At 40.1% G+C, this 18,539-nt stretch overlaps 1 long non-coding RNA gene across 1 annotated transcript in view; it reads right to left on the bottom strand.

Moving 5' to 3' along the window:
* LOC130159175 (uncharacterized) overlaps positions 1-18,539 on the bottom strand; it is a 153,687-nt gene that overhangs the window by 122,787 nt on the left and 12,361 nt on the right. The window contains exon 2 of the long non-coding RNA XR_008825647.1: positions 4,586-4,701. This is a non-coding gene — a long non-coding RNA (uncharacterized LOC130159175). The remainder of the gene's footprint in view (positions 1-4,585; positions 4,702-18,539) is intronic.

Raw genomic sequence — 18,539 nt, 5'->3', positions numbered from 1 at the left:
GCATAACCATACAAAAGCGTGACTACAGCATGACCATAACCATAGCAGCAGAATGTACCTTTGCATTAAAAGACTGCCTACCCAACTAATACAGCCTGCCCAACTAGGAGAAAACTCTCAAAATCAATTTTATTTATTTTCAGGGCATATGAAATACATCAATTTTCCCTTCTGTTTACCTGTCTTAGATACAGATTGCCTCTCACAAGACAAGGAAGAGCTGAAGTCCATGAAGTGTAGTTTTCTTAGTGAAAAAGCATGAAATACAATGTTAGAACCATTGTAAATATGACATTTCAGGATTCAAAGTTAAATAATTGGGGTTTTTTCCTTACAGTCTATGAGACAATTAGTTGGGGATGTTGTACACTACTGCAGCTGAAGTGCCTTTAGTGTCTGACCTCATTTGTTTGAGCTTAGCTTGGGTATCTTTACTATGCTGCACTTTGCAATGCAAATATACCCTGATTTGATTACATAGAAGTTGTTCTGCAAAGATATTCACTGACCCCACTAACAATAGGAACTGCACTTCTTTGCTAAGCACAAAAATAAACCCATGAGTATTTCTTTGGCCACCTCACAAGGAATAAAAGTGATGCTGCAGTAATTTAAGAGCAAACTGGTAAACTTGTAAAAGTCTCAGACATTCACACCTTCTCCCTGCAAACCACCACACCAAGCTGGTTTCTGCAACTAAGCTACAGCAGTGCTTTGAAGAGTAGGTTGTGATGTCATCTCGGTATTTGTACTTGCCATGAAAACAGGCACTGGAAACTGTTACATGCATGCCTATCAAGTGGTAGGGGAGATGTAAGTCTGAAGAACTGGCAACTCTGAACCTTGGCTGAAAAAGCTACTCTCTCCTTATACTTTGAGCCTTGATTTTGCCTTGCCTTCACAGATTACAGTGTTGCATGTGATGAATAGTATATAGCAAATTAATATTTAAGAATTCAGCACTGAGAGGTAATTACTCAGCTAGCACAGGCTCACATTATTGATGCTTGGCTCCTTAAGAGGTGGTTTGTTGTTTTTTCCTTTTTTCGAGTGCCTATAAACTAAATTAAGACATTTGAAACATTATAGTATTACACATCATTAGTTTTCCTGATCTGCATATTTTAGCAATTGTTTATGTTACATAGCATGAGAAGCTTATTTCTTGCAAGTTATTTCTGAGAAAATCTTGGACTTGATTATCTGTTCCTAATGTCTGGTAAGAGAGAAAGTATCCTCCATGTTGCTGCAATGGGTTGCAGGTAAATGTAAAAAGTACCTCCTCAATGTCCTCTAAAGCTGTATACTGAAGCATAAATCTCCAAAGCTCTGGTTTTCCAGTGACTACAGTGCCCAACTCCACCTCTCTCCAACTTTTCAGAAAACATCAGAGAAACTCTGTGGGATCTGTTACATATGCCAAAGTGCAGGACACATTCCTGAATCAGGGGCCTGTTAGCCTTAGCTTTAGTCAAAGACTCATTTGTTAAATTGCACCATATGAGGGGTCCTGCGTTAATCTTGCTAGGACAGGAACAGAAGGAACCTGTCACCATACTTCAGTTGACACAGAAAACCATACTCCTCAGCTCAGTATTATGGTCTGGCATAAGACATCAGACTTATTTTCCACCCAATTTTGAGAAGTAAAAGTATGGATAAGGGTTTGAGGATTCTAGGAAGCAAGAATGGATTCTTGTTGGACTGGAAGTACCTACAATACATTCAATAGCAGGTCTCCAGCATGAGAACATGAGAATGAGCACCACAGGTAAATATCATTGTTTCTCTGGCATAAAGAAAATTTTTATAATCGTAACACACATCTTTCTTTGTAGAACAATGAACTGTCCCAAGAGCCACACCTAGATTTTGTCTCCCTTCCTCCTCCCTCCAAAAGATCTAAAGGGTATCACAAATTCCAGGTCCTTCTAATCCAAGGACTTTGGTCCCAGGTCCCAGCTTTCTTCACCCAAAACTTCTAGAAAAATACATTATGTACCCCTTCCTTATGAGGTGAAGTGGGGGGGGAAAAAACCACCAAAACAAAACAGGAGAGATGTTAGTCATAGAATTGTACAGAAATTCTATGGAAGGGACCTCAGGAGGTCATCTAATCCAAGCTCCTGTTCCAAGCAGGGTTGGCTCTGGGGTTGTATAAGGTTGCCAAGGGCCTTGTCCAGTCAAATTCTGAAAATATCCAAAATAGAAATACTGGCCCCTCTCTTTTTGACTCTTTTGGCCCCTATCCCAGTGCTTAAAAACTGCAAAGAGCCTTTTCCTCATATCTAGTTGGAAATTTTCATGGTTGAAATTTTCATGTTAAAATTTGTAATTATGTCTTGCTGTTCTGTTGGGCACTTCTGAGAAGAATAGATACTGACTTGTTTATAATCCTCCTTTATGTATTGGAAGGCTGAAATTCCCTTAGCCTTCTCCTCTCCAGGCTAAACAAACCCATTTCTCCCGCTCTCCGCTTAATTGTCAGATGCTCCATCTCCCTTCTAAATCATGTGCTACTCAAAATGGACTGGTGCCTCAGTTAATAAAGGTGTTTTGGGGACCTACTTTATTTGCATGCATGGCTGCTTGTGTGTAATGCAACAGATGTATCAGGAGTTAAACATCAGCATGATATAACAGCTCTAAAAATGTCAGGGGGCAAAGTGAAGACATTCAGAAAGATAGCACTTAAAATTCCATTGAACATAGGAGAAATCTATGAATAACTTATATCATACAAGAGATTTGTACCAATTTTTGCAGAAGGCCACTGAGAAGTGGAAAAATGTTTGGATTTCCCTGCATGTACCATTGTATGTTGAACCAAAACCACACAGACACTGGTCATAGTTAGTTGAATGAGAGAATTAGGATCCTGAGGGCCTTATGTGGAGTGGTCTTGGTTTAGAGCCAGGTAGAGTTGGAATCACATTTGGACTGATGCCACAGGGCAAGAGGACTGCACAAAAATAATTATACCAACAATATTTTTCACTGTTAAGCAACAAAGGCATGGTTTTGAGTGTATAATGTCTATTCACTTGTAATTGATCCAAATGGGATCTCATTCTTCATGAAAAGGCCTTGGAGAAGGGCCTGACAAATTGTCAGCTTTGTGCTGTACCGACATATGTTCCACAGCATACAGGGGTATAATCTTAAATTAATGCATTTTATAACTCAAGCAAAACTCGTCTAGTTCTGTGGTGTAGAACTGAATGGCTGCACTTGGCAGGCATTTGTAAGCATTTAAGACCTCTCTTTATAGGCAAAATAACAAGACTCATCAATCCCATATTGTGCTTTTTGCAAAAATCAAAACAACAAAAATTCTGAAATTGGAAATACCATTTGTGAAGTAACCATGCGTTAAACAAAAGGCTTTAATTGGCCTTGTTAAATTTTATTTGAATAAATGTGCAACCAATAATTCAGTAGAACTGTCTACATCAGCTCTTAGTCCTCGCTCAGCTTACCAAGTGCTGGTTTAGCGTGTCCCGGGGTTTAACTGTGAAAGTTTCTGTTGTCATGGTAGTTTCATAATTACATGTTATGATCAGGAGGGAAACTAGTAATAATAAAGAAGACACCTACGCTTGACACTGGTGCCCAGACGAAAAGGCACAGATCTGTGCATCTGGTTTTTTTGAAAAGGTTTGCTTGAGACATAAGGCAGGTTCACCGGGGAGAGGTGCCGGAGCTGCAGGGCTGTCTGGTGTGTGACAGAGCCATCTACCGGGAAGCGCCGCTGCGTGCTCCCCCGCACCGCGCTCACCTGCCGTCAGCCTCCTCAAAATTAACCCAGCAGCAACATCCATCTCGCATTTGACGTCCGTCCTTCTGCTGCAAGGCACAGGTGAACACTAAACCTCTGTTGTTCGTTGCCACCCGTCTAGTACGGGAAAAGGTGACAAAATCTGCGCTGAAGCTGGGTGTACAGAGCAGTACAGTCCTCCGTCTTTTGTGAGCAGGTAGTTTACTGAGGTATATGTCCTGCCGCTGGCCACACTCCAGTTAAGTTTAGGAAAAGGAAATCAAAGCAGGAGAAATCTGTTGTGTTGCAATACTGTCGCTTGTTTCTACAGGGAAATGGAAAAGTTTATCTGGCCTTTACAATGTACTAAAACTTCTTTTATGACGGTTTGATTCAACAGTGCTGAGAATCATTCTTCCTGCTTTGTTATAAGAAATATTGAGTAATCTCAGCTCCTGCTGAGGTGAGGTGTTTTCTTGTTGTTCCTTTTTTCTGCGCATTTTTTCCTGGGTTTCTCCTCTTTTTCTTTTTGAAAGCTGTTTGTCTACCTAGACAGGTGCTTTGTCTACGTAGCACATGTTATTTTTTCCCCAGCAACTATTACATTTTCATAGTAATTTTAAATGTGGTCTTAGATTAAAAGGGTTATGATCAGCCACCATTTTAAAATTAGCCAGAGTTGCATCTATTTTAATCAAGGCACTTAGTAAGTGAAACAGCACTCCTAAAATGAAGCTGATTGCTTTTCATGTCCTGCAAAATGACTTGGATAGACAATAACTCTCTAATCTGCTTTGAAAATATTTTAAAATTTATATTTGAGCTTACCATTACATTGGCCTTCATGCTATGGAGAGGAATAGTTGAAGAGGTCAAATGATGCTGCAGCAAAATGGTGTAAACACGCAATGATTAAAGTTGCAGAAGGACTGTTCTTCAGATAACTGAGGAAAGAGCAAAACTGTAATTTAAACACAGTCAGTTCCACATAGCTCATCAAATTTTAATTTTATTAAATATTGTATATAATATGCATATATGTATGTAATAAAAATATTTACTATTATATTTAGTATTACCTGTTATTCATTTTATGGAACCCAGTGGAACAAAGTCCTTCTAAACTCTCATAGACTGTAAAGGCAGCCGTGCTAGAATAAGGGCAAAGAACTGCAGGGTGTAGATCAATAGAAACAGAAAAAATGTAGAAGTTTCTATAGATGCAACATAATTATGTTCACTGGGAAGATGCTCTTTGGACCCCACACCAATCATAAGGACTTTGTGAGAGTGCACAAATTCAAAAGTCAAACTGGCATGAACCTGGAGATTGAACTGATTATCCTGCATGACAGCTCAAATGGTAGGTACATAAAAATAAAGGAATACACACTGTCAGTGAAAAGTTAATTAACTGTTCTTTTTTTAAGGTATATTTTTAGAAATGTGTCAGTGGTGCATTAGAATTGTACACACAAATTGCCTGGCAGCTACTGGCTGCCTACTGCAGGCAGTCATCAATTAGGTCTATTTAATTTCCTTAAATACTCTTGAATTTGACCCTTCAGAGTTGGCAGAGAAGCAGTATCTGTCTTCCAAAGCCTATATATGTGATCTTCTGCCGGAAGAGTGTAGGCAGTACGGCCCTGCTACCAAATTTGGTCATATGTCTTTGCCTCTGAGCATTCATAAGAGCGTAACAGTCAAACGGGTTGAAAACCAGGACAACTGGGATGAAATCTCAATTGCAGGAGTGAAGCAAAAGTTTTCTGTGGTGGGACGTTGTGATGTGAGAAGTGGTAGGTGTGCTCTCACAGCATTTGGAAAGGGGAGTTCACACTGCTGAGGAGAGCTGACTATCAAATTCAAAGAAATATTAACTATAGGTTACTCTCTTTCCCCCCCTCCACGGAAGCAATGTGTACCCCCTGTCTTTTTTTCCTTCCTAAGCTTGTTCCTCCCACAGATGATGTAGTTAGAGGAAAGCTGTCAAACTGTCTTTCTAAAAGAAAAGTTGTTTCTTTCTACCAAATTATCTTCAAAAAAGCATCCTTACTTTCACTTCATGGAATATTTTTCTTAGAGCCATTTTACAACCATTAAAAAAAAAACTTATCATTTTTTTTCTTCCCCTAAATCCTGAAATCATGATGAGCTTGTAATTAACCACAGTTTGTAGGGGATTTGTGAAACTATTATGCTGTACTATAAGGACATACACTTTATCAAGGCTTGAGCATGGTCTAATTAATAGAGATCGCATGCAGCCCATTAATTAACTCAACATGGTAATCAAACATCCAGAAACACCGCTTAACTAACCTCTGGTGTACCCAAGGGCAATGCATTCACTGAAGATGTGGTATGTCATATTGCTGCATGGAATACAAGTGTTACCTTTGAGGGTGGGGTATGCGGGGGTTATTTTGACAGAAACCATACAATAGCAATTATTTTTATGTGAATGTAAGTGCCCATGAAAAACACTGAATTATCCTTAATGGAAAGTTAAAGATTTCCTGGGCAGCAACACCCGCCTACTTGTCTTCTTGCTCTAATTATTCCCCCCTATCTCACCATTCTCCTGTCATGCCCTTGCAGCAGGGAGTAGAACAGTTCCCCAGCACTTCCCGTCATAGCTCCACAAACAGCTGGCGTTTCTGAAAGGGCAGCATGGAATGAGAAACCACAGGCAGAGAGACAGGGCTGCTCATGCCAGCACAGAACATTTTTTCTGTTGGAGTCTACAAGTTAGGCACCTATCTGGAATACCTCTAATAATATGTAGTAATACAGCTCTTTTTAGAAGTTATGTTAGCCCACCTAACTTATGGTGGATACTTATGACGGGATGATATCTTTGGAGAAGTTTAAGTCTTTCCACTGGACTGTAGAGAGAACCTATATTCCTAAATTAGACCAGATTTACCTTATACATGGGAAAATTAAATGGTATAAATTCCCACTCGAGTACATGAATGTGAATCAACAATAGCCACCTAGTAATCAACAGTAGCTATTATCATCTTCATGAAAATTATAAAAATAATCTATTCCATGTTAATATCTAGGTCATCAGTTTGTTGTCAAGTCCCTTGAATATCCTTTGTCCCCTTGGCAGATTGCTGTTTCACTAGTGTTATATTAGGAAGAATCATAACTTAAAGAAACCCGTCACATTCCTGTTTTATAGGATCCCTTAGACTCAGATGAAGGTCACTAGAAAGACAGAACAAAACAAAAATAACTGAGCTAATGAAAAAATTAATTCTAAAGCAGTTTCCCCTGCTCTGATTCAATGTACTTATATTACTAAGTAAATCAAACAGTAATAAAGCATTGTCCTCTGACATGAAATCACCATGCTATAATTCTGTTTCTAATCATCTGTGGAGCTAGGAGACAGCGAATGCTATCATTGCAGGCTGTGATCTCATTCAGCCTCATGGAATTTTTATACCAGAAGGGAATACTACATTTATCTATGTGACTTCCAGTATAATCCAGGTCAAAGTATGTCAGCTGGTAGCTCCTGCACCCTGATCATATCTTGTGGTACGAATTATAACAATTTTTTAGAAAGATAATAAAATGAAATATGAAAAATCTTCTATAGCTCTCCGCAAATCATCCCAATATCTGCTTACTTTCTGTGTGAAATTTTAGCACCTGAAGCCTGACCTGAATTTCTGCTGGCTGTGATTGTCGCCACTGGGTCACATCCTGCTTTCAGTTGCTATGTTACTGTATTTTGGCTCAAAGTCAACACAGGCCAGTTATTTTTCCACTGACCTATAGGGCCAGATCTTCAATTAGAATAAGTCACTATGGTTTAAACAAAGTTAACTGGATCTTATCTTGACTTTGCTTGTTAAATTAAGGAAATGTCTGCTGTGCCTCATACAAGCTCTTCCCTCACATAGGTTTTAATCAAAGTGCATCAAAACCTTCATTTCAACCACATTAATATGTTGATTACCTTGAGTTTTACACATCAGGTTATTGTATGTATATTCTGAACCTTTTCAGAAAGGAAGTAGCAGTGAGTTGACCTTGGGGTGCACCCAGCCGCCCACCCGGCCGCTCTCTCACTCTCCCACCTCAGCAAGACCAGGGGAGAAAACACGATGAAAAATATCGTGGGTCAAGATAAAGACAGGGAGATCGCTTACCAATTACCGTCACATGCCAAACAGAATTGACTTCGAGAAAATTAATTAATCACCAATTAAAATAGATTCGGAGGGTGAGAAAAAGACAAAATTAAACCCAAGCCTTCCCTCCCCGTGCTTTTGCCCAGGCCCAGCTTCACTCCTTCATGCCCAGCTCCTCTGCCTCCCCTCCGGGAGCGGGGGCCTGGGGAAGGGGGGTCACAGCCGGTACCTAATGGCTCCTCTGCGGCTCCTCCTCCTCACACTTCTCCCCCGCGCGAGTCCCCTCCACAGGCTGCAGCTCCCCTCGGGACATACCCACCTGCTCCTGCGCGGGGTCCTCCCGGAGCCGCGGGGATCCCGCTCCGGCGCATGGAGCCCTTCCTCCCGCTCCCCCTCCGCCCCGGGTTCACGCGGCTCGCTCCCGCTCACACCTTTCCCCTCACGCCTCACGCCCAGGCCGCGCTTTGCCCCGTCCTCACCAGCAGCGCTAATGAGCTCAGGTGCGCCCTCTGGTGAGGCAGCTGCAGAACCAGCTGGAACCGCCTAGAACCTGCTGGAACCTGCTGGAACTGGCGCTGTCCAGCTCGCAGCTGCCCTGCCTCTCCTCACAGAGCCCTGAGCCCCACCCAGCCCGCACACCGATGCCTTGTACAAAAGCTGTAAAAGAAGCAGCACCGTCTCCAAAAGCTGCCGTGGGGTTCCTCTGCCAGAACACGAGTCCCACCATGCGTACAGCAGTGCAGCCCGCCCCATCGCACTGCTCTGTGCAGCCAGGCAGCAGCTTCCTCACGTACACGCAATGGCCTCCACGCCTTTTCACATTAATTCACTCCTATTTTGCAGCACTTACTGGAGAAGTGTAGCCTAAATGATGAGCCTGACTCTTGTTACATTACAAAGCAGATGTTGGACGACTTCTACCCACCACACAACCCTGATTTGCTACCGAAATCAGCCCTTTGCCTCATTTACACGGGCAGAACTTCAGTGGAGTTTCTGTGCCAAACCCATGGCAAGACCCCAGAGGAACTGGAAACTTCCCCCAAGTGCCGATTCCTGATTTAGAGCTTTTCCTTCTGCAAGCTATCGTCGAGACAGTTTGGGAGCCGTTTAATATGTACAACACCGATTTTGTATAGCGATAATTGTTTTTAATCAGAATGTTGTGCACTACTAAGTCAAACACATTACAGAAGTCTAAATATATTATGTCAACACAGCTACTTTAAATTAAGCAGAGCTAGGCCCAGCTCAAGAGCTCCATGGAAAACCGCTATTCATTAGGAGGTAATGTTGATTTAGTAGTAACTATCTTGCCCCAGAAGAACCATTATCCTAATAATGTTTCTTGGGATGGATCTACTAGGAGGGAAAGAGAAGATGTTAAGGGACTGTGGCCCCTCTATTCACTATGTGATTGTGGGGTACGGTCTTTCTGACGTGGTAGAGTATATAGCAGCATTTTATGTGCATTATAGCTACATTCGGTCCTGAATATGTTATCACTGTTAGCTTTCCGATATCATAGGTAACAGACGTCATTCCAGTTGTCTGCAGTAATTAAATATCAAGGCACCTTTTCTAAATGTAACCATGTTATTAGGGGAGAGGGACAGTCTTAAAAGCTGCTCAGGGGTTAATTTTGTAGGTATAGTGCTTTTTTAAAAATGGTTCATAGAAACATGTTGTATAGACAATAATGGAGTCATTTGTCAGAGGTGCTGATCAATGGATGTAGCGTCAGAGCAGCAGAGATTATACAAGCTTAAAAGAAAGGGTCACCGAGCCACTGTCTCTCTGTAGTGCCCCTGCCATGAAACAGAGTTCATTGCTTATGGATTCCTGTGCCACTTACTTGAAATCAATTTGAATTGGGTATTAAATGTAGATACTGTTCTGCATGCAGAAAACAGACATGGGATAATGAAAAGGGGAAGTGGCGTGACTACACAGGCTCCTGTCTCTGGCCATTCCCTCTGCAAAATGCCTTTTGTGGTCTCAGGTAAAAAGGGAGGAAAAGAAAAGAAAAACATTTGCTTCAGCTGGCAGGGGGGAATCAGGAACAAATTGTCCTTAAGCACCACTCTAAGTGAATTAAAGTAACTAACTAACCTTAATGATCCCTTTGGAAGACACAGAAACCTTCAGTATTTTACTGCTTCTTTAATTCTAAATGGAAGAACAAATAAGACCTGCTTTGTCCTGTTCACTCAGCAGACCACAACTCTAAAAATGCTGTATTTTAGCCCCTACCTCCATGCCTGCATGAGTCTGAAGTATGCATAGTCCATCACAATCCGTTCATATTAAAGATTCAATTTTTATTCCTGAGCATTTAAGAGCTTTATATTCTCCCCTTTACAAAACCAGTCCAGCCCATCCACGCAGCCAGCCAGCCAGCCAGCAAAATATATAGCACCTTTTCCAATAAAATAGAGGAAATATAGACATTTTCAGATCATAGAAATAATGGAAATGCACAAACAAAGGAAACATGAAAAATGGCAGCTTTAAAGATTTTTTCAGATGTTATGATGTTATGCATCTGTAAAATAAAACTCCTCTTAGGCTGTAAAGCCCAAGCCTAATAATAAAGGTGTCTGAAACAGACCTACTAGAATGGAAAATTATGTAGTTTGGTTCTAGAACAGAATTTTCACCTTCATTACCACTTCTCTACCAGAGCTGGCATCTCAAGGGACAAGAGTTCTCCCTAGCCTTCCACATCCTTCTTACAGAGAACCTGATGATCCAAAAAGCCTAATGCTGCAATAAATTCCATGGCATCCTTCACATAATTCTCTCTTCTCACATGCCCATGTTGTCATTGCACCTGGCATGGTTGCACTGGGCAGTGAAGGACAGGAGTATACTTTAGCAGAACTTGCATGCACCGAGAAGCAATCAGTGACTGCTACATAAAGCTAACCACATTACAGAAATGAACTTTCTTTAAGCCCAAGAGCATGCCTCCTTGCATGGGGATTTGTACCAAGACCATTCAACAGCATTATGGTTATGGTAAATTTTCATTGAACCAATGAAATTTTTTAGGAAAAAAAACAGAGACTCCAATCAGTATGGAAGGAGCTGACTCTCAGCCAATTTAACAGAGAGAATCTGCATGAATGTGAGACGAGAGAGTGCGTATCGAGCAGAGCTGGACTCCCAAACCACCCCTGGGTAGCGGTGGGTTCAGTTCAGACAAGCCCTATCTGCTGTACTGCGGGTAACCTTCCACAGAGAGGACTGTGCTTCATCAGGCCAGGAGTGCCTTGAGACCAGCATCCTTCTGAGGTCTTTTGCACAGGGCTGCAAAATCCTGCACAAGAACCACATTTTTCTCTGTGTCAGGCCTTTCCAGATCAGTAAGCAGAAGAGAAGACTAGATTTGCCTGTTGTGCGACAACTGCTGAACATGCAAAGTGCAGGCTTTAGCTGGAACCGTTAAAGGCAACTCGCCGACATGTTCCCCCATCCTCTGTGATCTTTTACAGTCCCTTTCTCTCACAGGCTCATGTTTTTGGACACAACCCAAGGTGCACCATGTGTGTTGCGGCTTGTGCTATTTTGAACAGTAAAGTAGAACCACCCACCACCCTGGCTCAAATTCAGATTAATTAGGACCCCTCCAGCCTCTGCTTTCTGATGATTAAAGGCTAGAGATAGCCTGTAGAGATGACACCTGTCAGCATGAGTTATCGAAATACATTAGCCACGCATTTAGTGGGGGCTGGTTTGGTTTTTAACTAAAGGAATCATTCTGTTTAATTCAAGCAGTCTTAAGTACCACCAGTATACTTCTTGAGCATATGAAGTTATTACAAAGCCATAACCCATTTTGAAACGGGAAGACAGCAAGGCCAAATTAAACTGGCAGATTTGGAAATTTAAATTCAGTGGCAGTTCAGGTTATACACTACACTTAGGTAAAAAAACCCTAATTCTATTTTAAAGGCTCATTTTCCACAAATGGCTGAGCTGTTTAAGTTAAAGTGAATAAATACCTAATGAGCCATTAAAGTCTATAAGACTGTATGGCCTCCAGGCACTGGTACCTGGTTTCAGCCAATTATAGTTCCATAAGATAAGATGAAGACACCAGGTTGTTATTGGAATATATAAAGGTTGAAGACACTGTTAATAAGTCACTACAGGATGTGATAAAATTGTTTAAACTGTTTAAAAACTCTCAATGTGTTTTGCTAGACACATTTTTACTGCTAGTTTTTTCCCCCCGTAAAGTCTAATCCTTTCTTTGCACATCCTTGAGAACTACACTCTGCAATATCACATTAATACCAAAAGGTGATTTGTTTCCACATTTCTATGTTTTTAGCACATACTCTGGAGGTTATGAAATATTCATAGTGGCAATTCCTCAACTGTGGCAGAATGAGAATAGGAAGGAAAAGAAGGAAATTAAGGAAATATCAATTAAAAAAAAAAAACAAAACAACAACCAAAAACCAAACACCAAACATCCAAGAGGAGTCATAAATAGTTAAAGCTATATTTGCCTTTAAACAATACCAATCTTATGGAAAGTATTTACACATAGCTTCTATATATCTATTCTTGCACTTTTCCAAGGTGAAGAACTCAGCCTGTTCATAAATAGAATTTCCGTGTGCTGAATCTATTTATTAATCTTTAATTATTTTTCCCCACAGAGCTAAGCCTATAAGATTTGACTATACAATCCAAATACATAATGAGAAACATGTGAAAAATCACCCTGAACACATAGGCAACAGTCCTGCAAGTATTTGTGGATATGCATAATTTTCAACCCACTGATTTAAGGTTTCCAGGGGGAACTTTCATTTGTCCTCTCGCCGATACACTCCTAAGGCACATACTTTTCAAGTACCTCTGAAATAACTTATTTGCCTTCTTTTAAACCCTGCAGTAACATCAAGCCTGCCAAAAGTCAGCCCTGGCTAGAATTTCGACTTTCAGACCAACCATAACATTTTGGCACTTTCTATACTCTCTCTGAGCCTGCTTCTCTGTATCCATCTGTTTTCTCTTGGCTTTACCTGAAGACTTTTGGGGCAGAGATTGTCTTTTTTATTGTGTGCCTGTACAGCACTTAGTGCAATAACATCCTGATCTCTCTCCAGGGTTCCTTGCTGTTACCCAGCTTAACTAACTGATATTAAAGCAGGGCATCAGGGGGGCGGTTAATGGGACAATTCACAGAGCCCAAGGTTAAGCGTATGAATAAATATGTACAGAATAAGAGGCTGTCTGATGGAGGCTGAAACATTTTGTTTGTTAAAGTCACAAAGCCTTTTAACGTGAGAGACATAGCACAATTTTCTTTAGGACTTGCTCTCCTATGACTTAAGTATCAGTTATTTAAAAAAATTGTGATTCCATCCTAAGAACTACCGTATAAAAGCCATAGACCACAGTATATTTTTACAAGCATATTATAAACCTCCCAGACTGATCAAGGTTTCTGACAGGCACATTTACACATTTTCATTCCCCCTGCTTTCTCACATAAATGTACTGAAGGTTAAAAGCACACAACATCACTAGCATAGCTTTATTTCCCAGCAGCATAACTTGCATAAAGACTTATGTTCATGCCCTGAACTAGGGAGCATCTCGCCTTATCCCCTCTTGTGCCCTGAGCAGAGCTTCAGGCCAGTGCCCCTGCATCATCACCTATGACTAATTCAGTTTCCCACTGTTGCAGTTCTATTCTGGTTTGGCTCTAAGTCACCAAAGGGAATAATCTTTCCTCTGACTTATAGGATCAGACCCTCAGATTAAGTAAGCCATCATAATTCAAGTGACATCAACAGAAATAAGGCATATTATGTCAGTTTAGGGGCCAGCCTGTGGATCCTCAAGACAAACTAGCAGGTTTTGCACTGAAACATCTACCTCTGCCTCAGTGTTGCAGCATGAAGTCTTAAGCTTTATCTCCCATGCATGTGTTCCTTATCAGTTCTGCAAAAGGTGCCTAACTCCAAATTTATTCAAGCTTGTAAAATCTGGAATATCATAGTACAACAGAAATTCCAAGTCCCCGTGAGAACGCTTTACTGTTCCAGAGCTGCACCTTGCCAATGAATATATGTATATTTATGCCACAGGTGGGAATTCAGTGAAGCACTTCCGTAGGCATGCGGCTCTTCATGGCTGTGCAAATGAAGGGCTTGATAACACATCCTTGCAAAATACAGTACCAATATTCATCCTATAAGATGGCTCCATTGATTTGAATCTCCTGATTTTATACCTGCCCCTCTTATTAACATCTTGTGACAGAGCCCCTGACTTCACAGTGGTTTTCTTTATGACACTGCAGGCTTTCCTTTAACGGCAACTCACCAGCCCTGAATATGTTATAGAAAAAAACAAAACAAAACAAAAACAAGGGGAAAAGAAGGCATAGTTCAGGTTATACAACAAAGCAAATAAGCAATGTGGCAGTGTGAAAAACATATTCTGAAGTACAGCAATTATATCTCAGACAATAGAGGCTGAAAGTTGGGGCATTTGATTCCTTCCAAATCACTTTTGCATAAGCCCTGCCTTTTCCTGTATCAAAGATTGCTTATAGCTGCAAATTAAATATTTTAGGTATTATAGGTAATGGAAACCCAACATCCTCATGGCACCTGGAGTCATGACTATGTAATGCAATCTCCTTTTTATTAAGGGAGATCATTTTCTTCTTTCTTGATTATAATTCCTGGTTTTCCTTTGCCTTTTATTTACTGTTACTATTGTATATTATAAGCATACTGTTACCTACAGGCCAAGAACATAATTTAAAACCTGCTTTGAATAGCTGTGTTCTTGTGGGCCTAAGACATATTGTTTTATAAGTCCCAGAGTATATTAAATATGTATAGGTGACAAGAAAAAAGTGTGGCTTAGGTTTGGAAGAGAATACTGGTGGGATCTGTAAATTTTTTAAAGATTATTACAAATTTTTCTTAATGTAAAGGATAGGTTACCCATAGGTTGGCTGCAAGTGTAAGTTGTTATTGTTATTTTTAAAAGGGTCTTCGCTTAGTCCAAGTGGAACAACATAAGTGGCATTTAATAACAATACAACAAAATGCATGTGTGGTTTTCCCCAAGAAAAGAGTCCTTTTTTTAGTTTACAGCTATGAGAAGAAATTTAGAAATTAACAGACTGCAAAGTAGAAGAGTCATCTCATATAGTATAAACTGCAATTGCACTACAATTTACCGCCATCAAAATAATGTAATGCGAGAACTACCTGGAAAGCCAAACTGAGCTGGCCACACAAAACTTTCACATCTGGAGTGGAAGCCAAAAAAAAAAGAAATAAATTACTACCTATACTAAACACTATGCTGCAGATAAAGACCTCAAATTCTCCTGCTTAAACTGTTGTCCTGCTTTACTGGGGATCTGCTTGGATGAGGCACTGGAATATTGTCAGTTTTGGAGCAATCTACTAAGGCCCTAAAAAGTCATCTAGATCTAGAAAATCAGAGCAGAACTCCTTTGTAATTTTTCATTTACAGCTTTAGTAGCTGAATCCATACTTCACGATGCTGCTTTGCTTTTAGCTTAACGACAATGTTTTGAAGTTCTATAGCAGCTTTCATTTCAGGATCTCAGTATACCATCAAACAACATTTATGTGAGTAAGAACAGAATGCTACCCATTTTGCAAGGGAGCCAAAAGAAATCAAATTATTTCCGAAAAAAATCACTCAGCAAATATTAGCCAGAAAGCACTGAGGAAAAAACCACCCCATGCCAACCTGTGCCTGTAAGCCAAAGAACTCATCAGTCATCATACCCATGCTTATGCTGCTAAGACTGCATTTCACTGCTTATTATGGCCACAGAATGGGAGCTCCTATTTGCGGGATGAAATGCCCAAGCAGCGATTCTGTATTTATAGTGATTCTGCAAAACTGAACCTTTAAGAATGCTTTGCGAAGAAAGGTCTTTAATTATTTGCAGCATAATTAAGAACGCCTGTCCTCAAACACGTTACCTGTGTTGAGGAAGCAGCTGTATATTTTAAAAGACCCAAAGGAGCAGAAAATTACAACAGATATACTCTCCTCAGATATCTAGATACTGAAAAGACTTTTTAAACCAACATATTAATGTGTTATTTACTACTATATTTTTTTAAGAGCTCTAACAGAGGTCTCAAAGAATAATTTATATTTCTGCAAATCCTGTTTTCTTTAACATACATAAAAAATCTCCTCTGTGTTTTGATGTTTACCGGACTGGGCAACAGCCTAGATCTCAGCAGCATGGTGGAATGGTTTGAGTGTCTAGCAGGAGATAAAGGCCAGTGAGGTGTTTCTTGTGCCATTGACACAGAGCACAAAGGATCAGTCTCACACCTGGGTGTCACTTCAGCTGTCAACAAGGATGAATTCTGTTCTGTGACAGCCTTACACAGCTGGAGCCTGAGTAAGCCCTGAGGGCTTAGAAGAACGGGTTAGTGTGCATTGTCCCTCTGCCCCTCCAACCTTTGGTCCAGGTACACACAGACTATCTGCACAAACCAGGTCCCAGCAAGTCTGACCCAGACAGTGCAGACTTAACGATTCTCTAATCTCCATTTTCCCACGCTTAATTAATGAGACTCCTCACTTGTCAAAATAAATTTGACCTACAGACCAAAAAGTGAACACTAGGTTATTATTCATACTGTGTACACTTACAAATGTCTCTTCTTCTAACTAATGAACTGATGAAGAGAACAGGGACACAAAACTGTAACTAAGGAAATGTTTTTGTCCTTGGATTTGCTAAATTTGCTCAGATATGATAAAAGAATCTGCCCATCCAGCCATTTTTTCCAAATCTGTTTTAAGTAGAACCATCTCACAACGACAGAAAATATCATCATTTAACTTAGCACCCATCAAATGCAATTCACTTAGAGCTGTGCAACGTTTCACAAGCTTTAAATAGACTAAACATTCCTTCTTTGTGAACTATATATTACAGCATTTTACAGAAATGTAAATTGAAACATACAGGGATTAAGACTAACAAGACACTGATTTCTGTGGCTCAGCTAGTCTGCTTTCTGGGGACACCAAGAAAAGACCTCTCTTCTTATGCCAGTTTAAGTTGTAGCATCTGACTGATTTTGCTTTACAATCTGTTTATTATTAAGTTGAACATCTACGACTGGTTATTGGTGACTGCTCAGAAAAAAAACCAAAAACCAAACAAAACCAAAAAAAACCGACAAATGGAACTCCTGAATTTAATCCAGGAAGTGGAAGACTTGAGAGCCGCATCTTAGTTTCCACATCTACTACAAAGCTGATCTGACTCCTAAAATAATATTACAAAAAAGGTTTGGAAGGCCCTCTGAACCTAAAAATGAAATAGATAAGACAAGGAGAAAAATTAATGCACTTAAATTAAATATGGCAACAACAAATAAAACAACAGACAATTTATTACATGCTATGGATTGTGAAGGAAAGCATTACACCCATTATTTCTTATTATTGCTCCAGGAAAGAAACTCACAGTGAAGGCAAAAAATGAAGTTAGCAATGATTTTTCACTCATGAACCTTTCTCCAGGGATGAGTTATAAAGGAAAAAATGTTGCCTGCAAGAAGAGAGAAAGCAAGGATTATCTATGTTTATGTATTTAGTGAGACACTTGCACCCACACTTACCCCCTTATAAGAAAACCATGAAACAGCACTTGAACACTTTTTAAAATTTTTTCCTAATCTGTGAAAGACCTGTGTAGTCAAGAAGCAGTAAATTAATCTAAGTATTACGGCTAAAACTACAGTAGGCAACAAGAGAGTATCCAGTATGAGGTAAGCTCTCTCCAGCATTAGGCTAAGCTCTTGTCATGTGGGAGCCAGGTATTCATATCTGGGTTAATTACTGAAGAGATTGAACACGCTCTGTGTGCAACTATCTCTTCCCAGGAGTTTATTGTTCCCATGCACAGTTTAAGTAAAATATCCATCTAACCTGATTCTGTGTTGCTTATCTCTTATCTGGGGAAAGCTGAACACCAAGGCTCTCTTTAATACCTGCTGGTTCATGAGGACCAATAACACTAACACAGATTATTTGTATAAAAATGCATATGGGTTAGGCTGAGGTCCCAAAGAAAAGTAAGCAGATGGGAAAACAGACAGCAATGAAGTGTGCCATCATAAGAATATGCTAAGTTTTCAAACACAGAGAGGTAGGGGAGGGAGGACAATTAGAAAAGTTTGCAAAGTATTGATATTAAAAGTAGTTTAGAAATATCATAGAGTGGGAAGCCAAGAATGATGACAGCATTTGAGGCGGTGGTAGGCATTAGATCGAAGGTAATAATAGTACATGAAGCAAAGTATCAAATGTCATACAAAGCAGAAGGTAATGAAATACAAGTAATACATAAATAGAAGAAAGGCTAGTGGAAATACAGAAAAGAAAGAATGTGTGGAGTGAGCATGGAGTTGCCATGTAAGTATTCATCAGCTGTTCAGTGGAGGATGGAGGGATTATGTTTGTTATTTTATAAGCTCAATTGTCAAATTAAACCTTAGAACCTTTGGGTATGTTTGTCTACAGTAAACAAGGATAACAGTAGGTCTTTTGCAGAGCCATTGAAATGAAGCAAA

This window comes from Falco biarmicus, chromosome 15, assembly GCF_023638135.1.
Source record: "Falco biarmicus isolate bFalBia1 chromosome 15, bFalBia1.pri, whole genome shotgun sequence".
Classification (NCBI taxonomy): domain Eukaryota; kingdom Metazoa; phylum Chordata; class Aves; order Falconiformes; family Falconidae; genus Falco; species Falco biarmicus.
The sequence above is the reverse complement of the archived record's forward strand: the minus strand, read 5'-3'. Positions and strand labels throughout refer to the sequence as shown.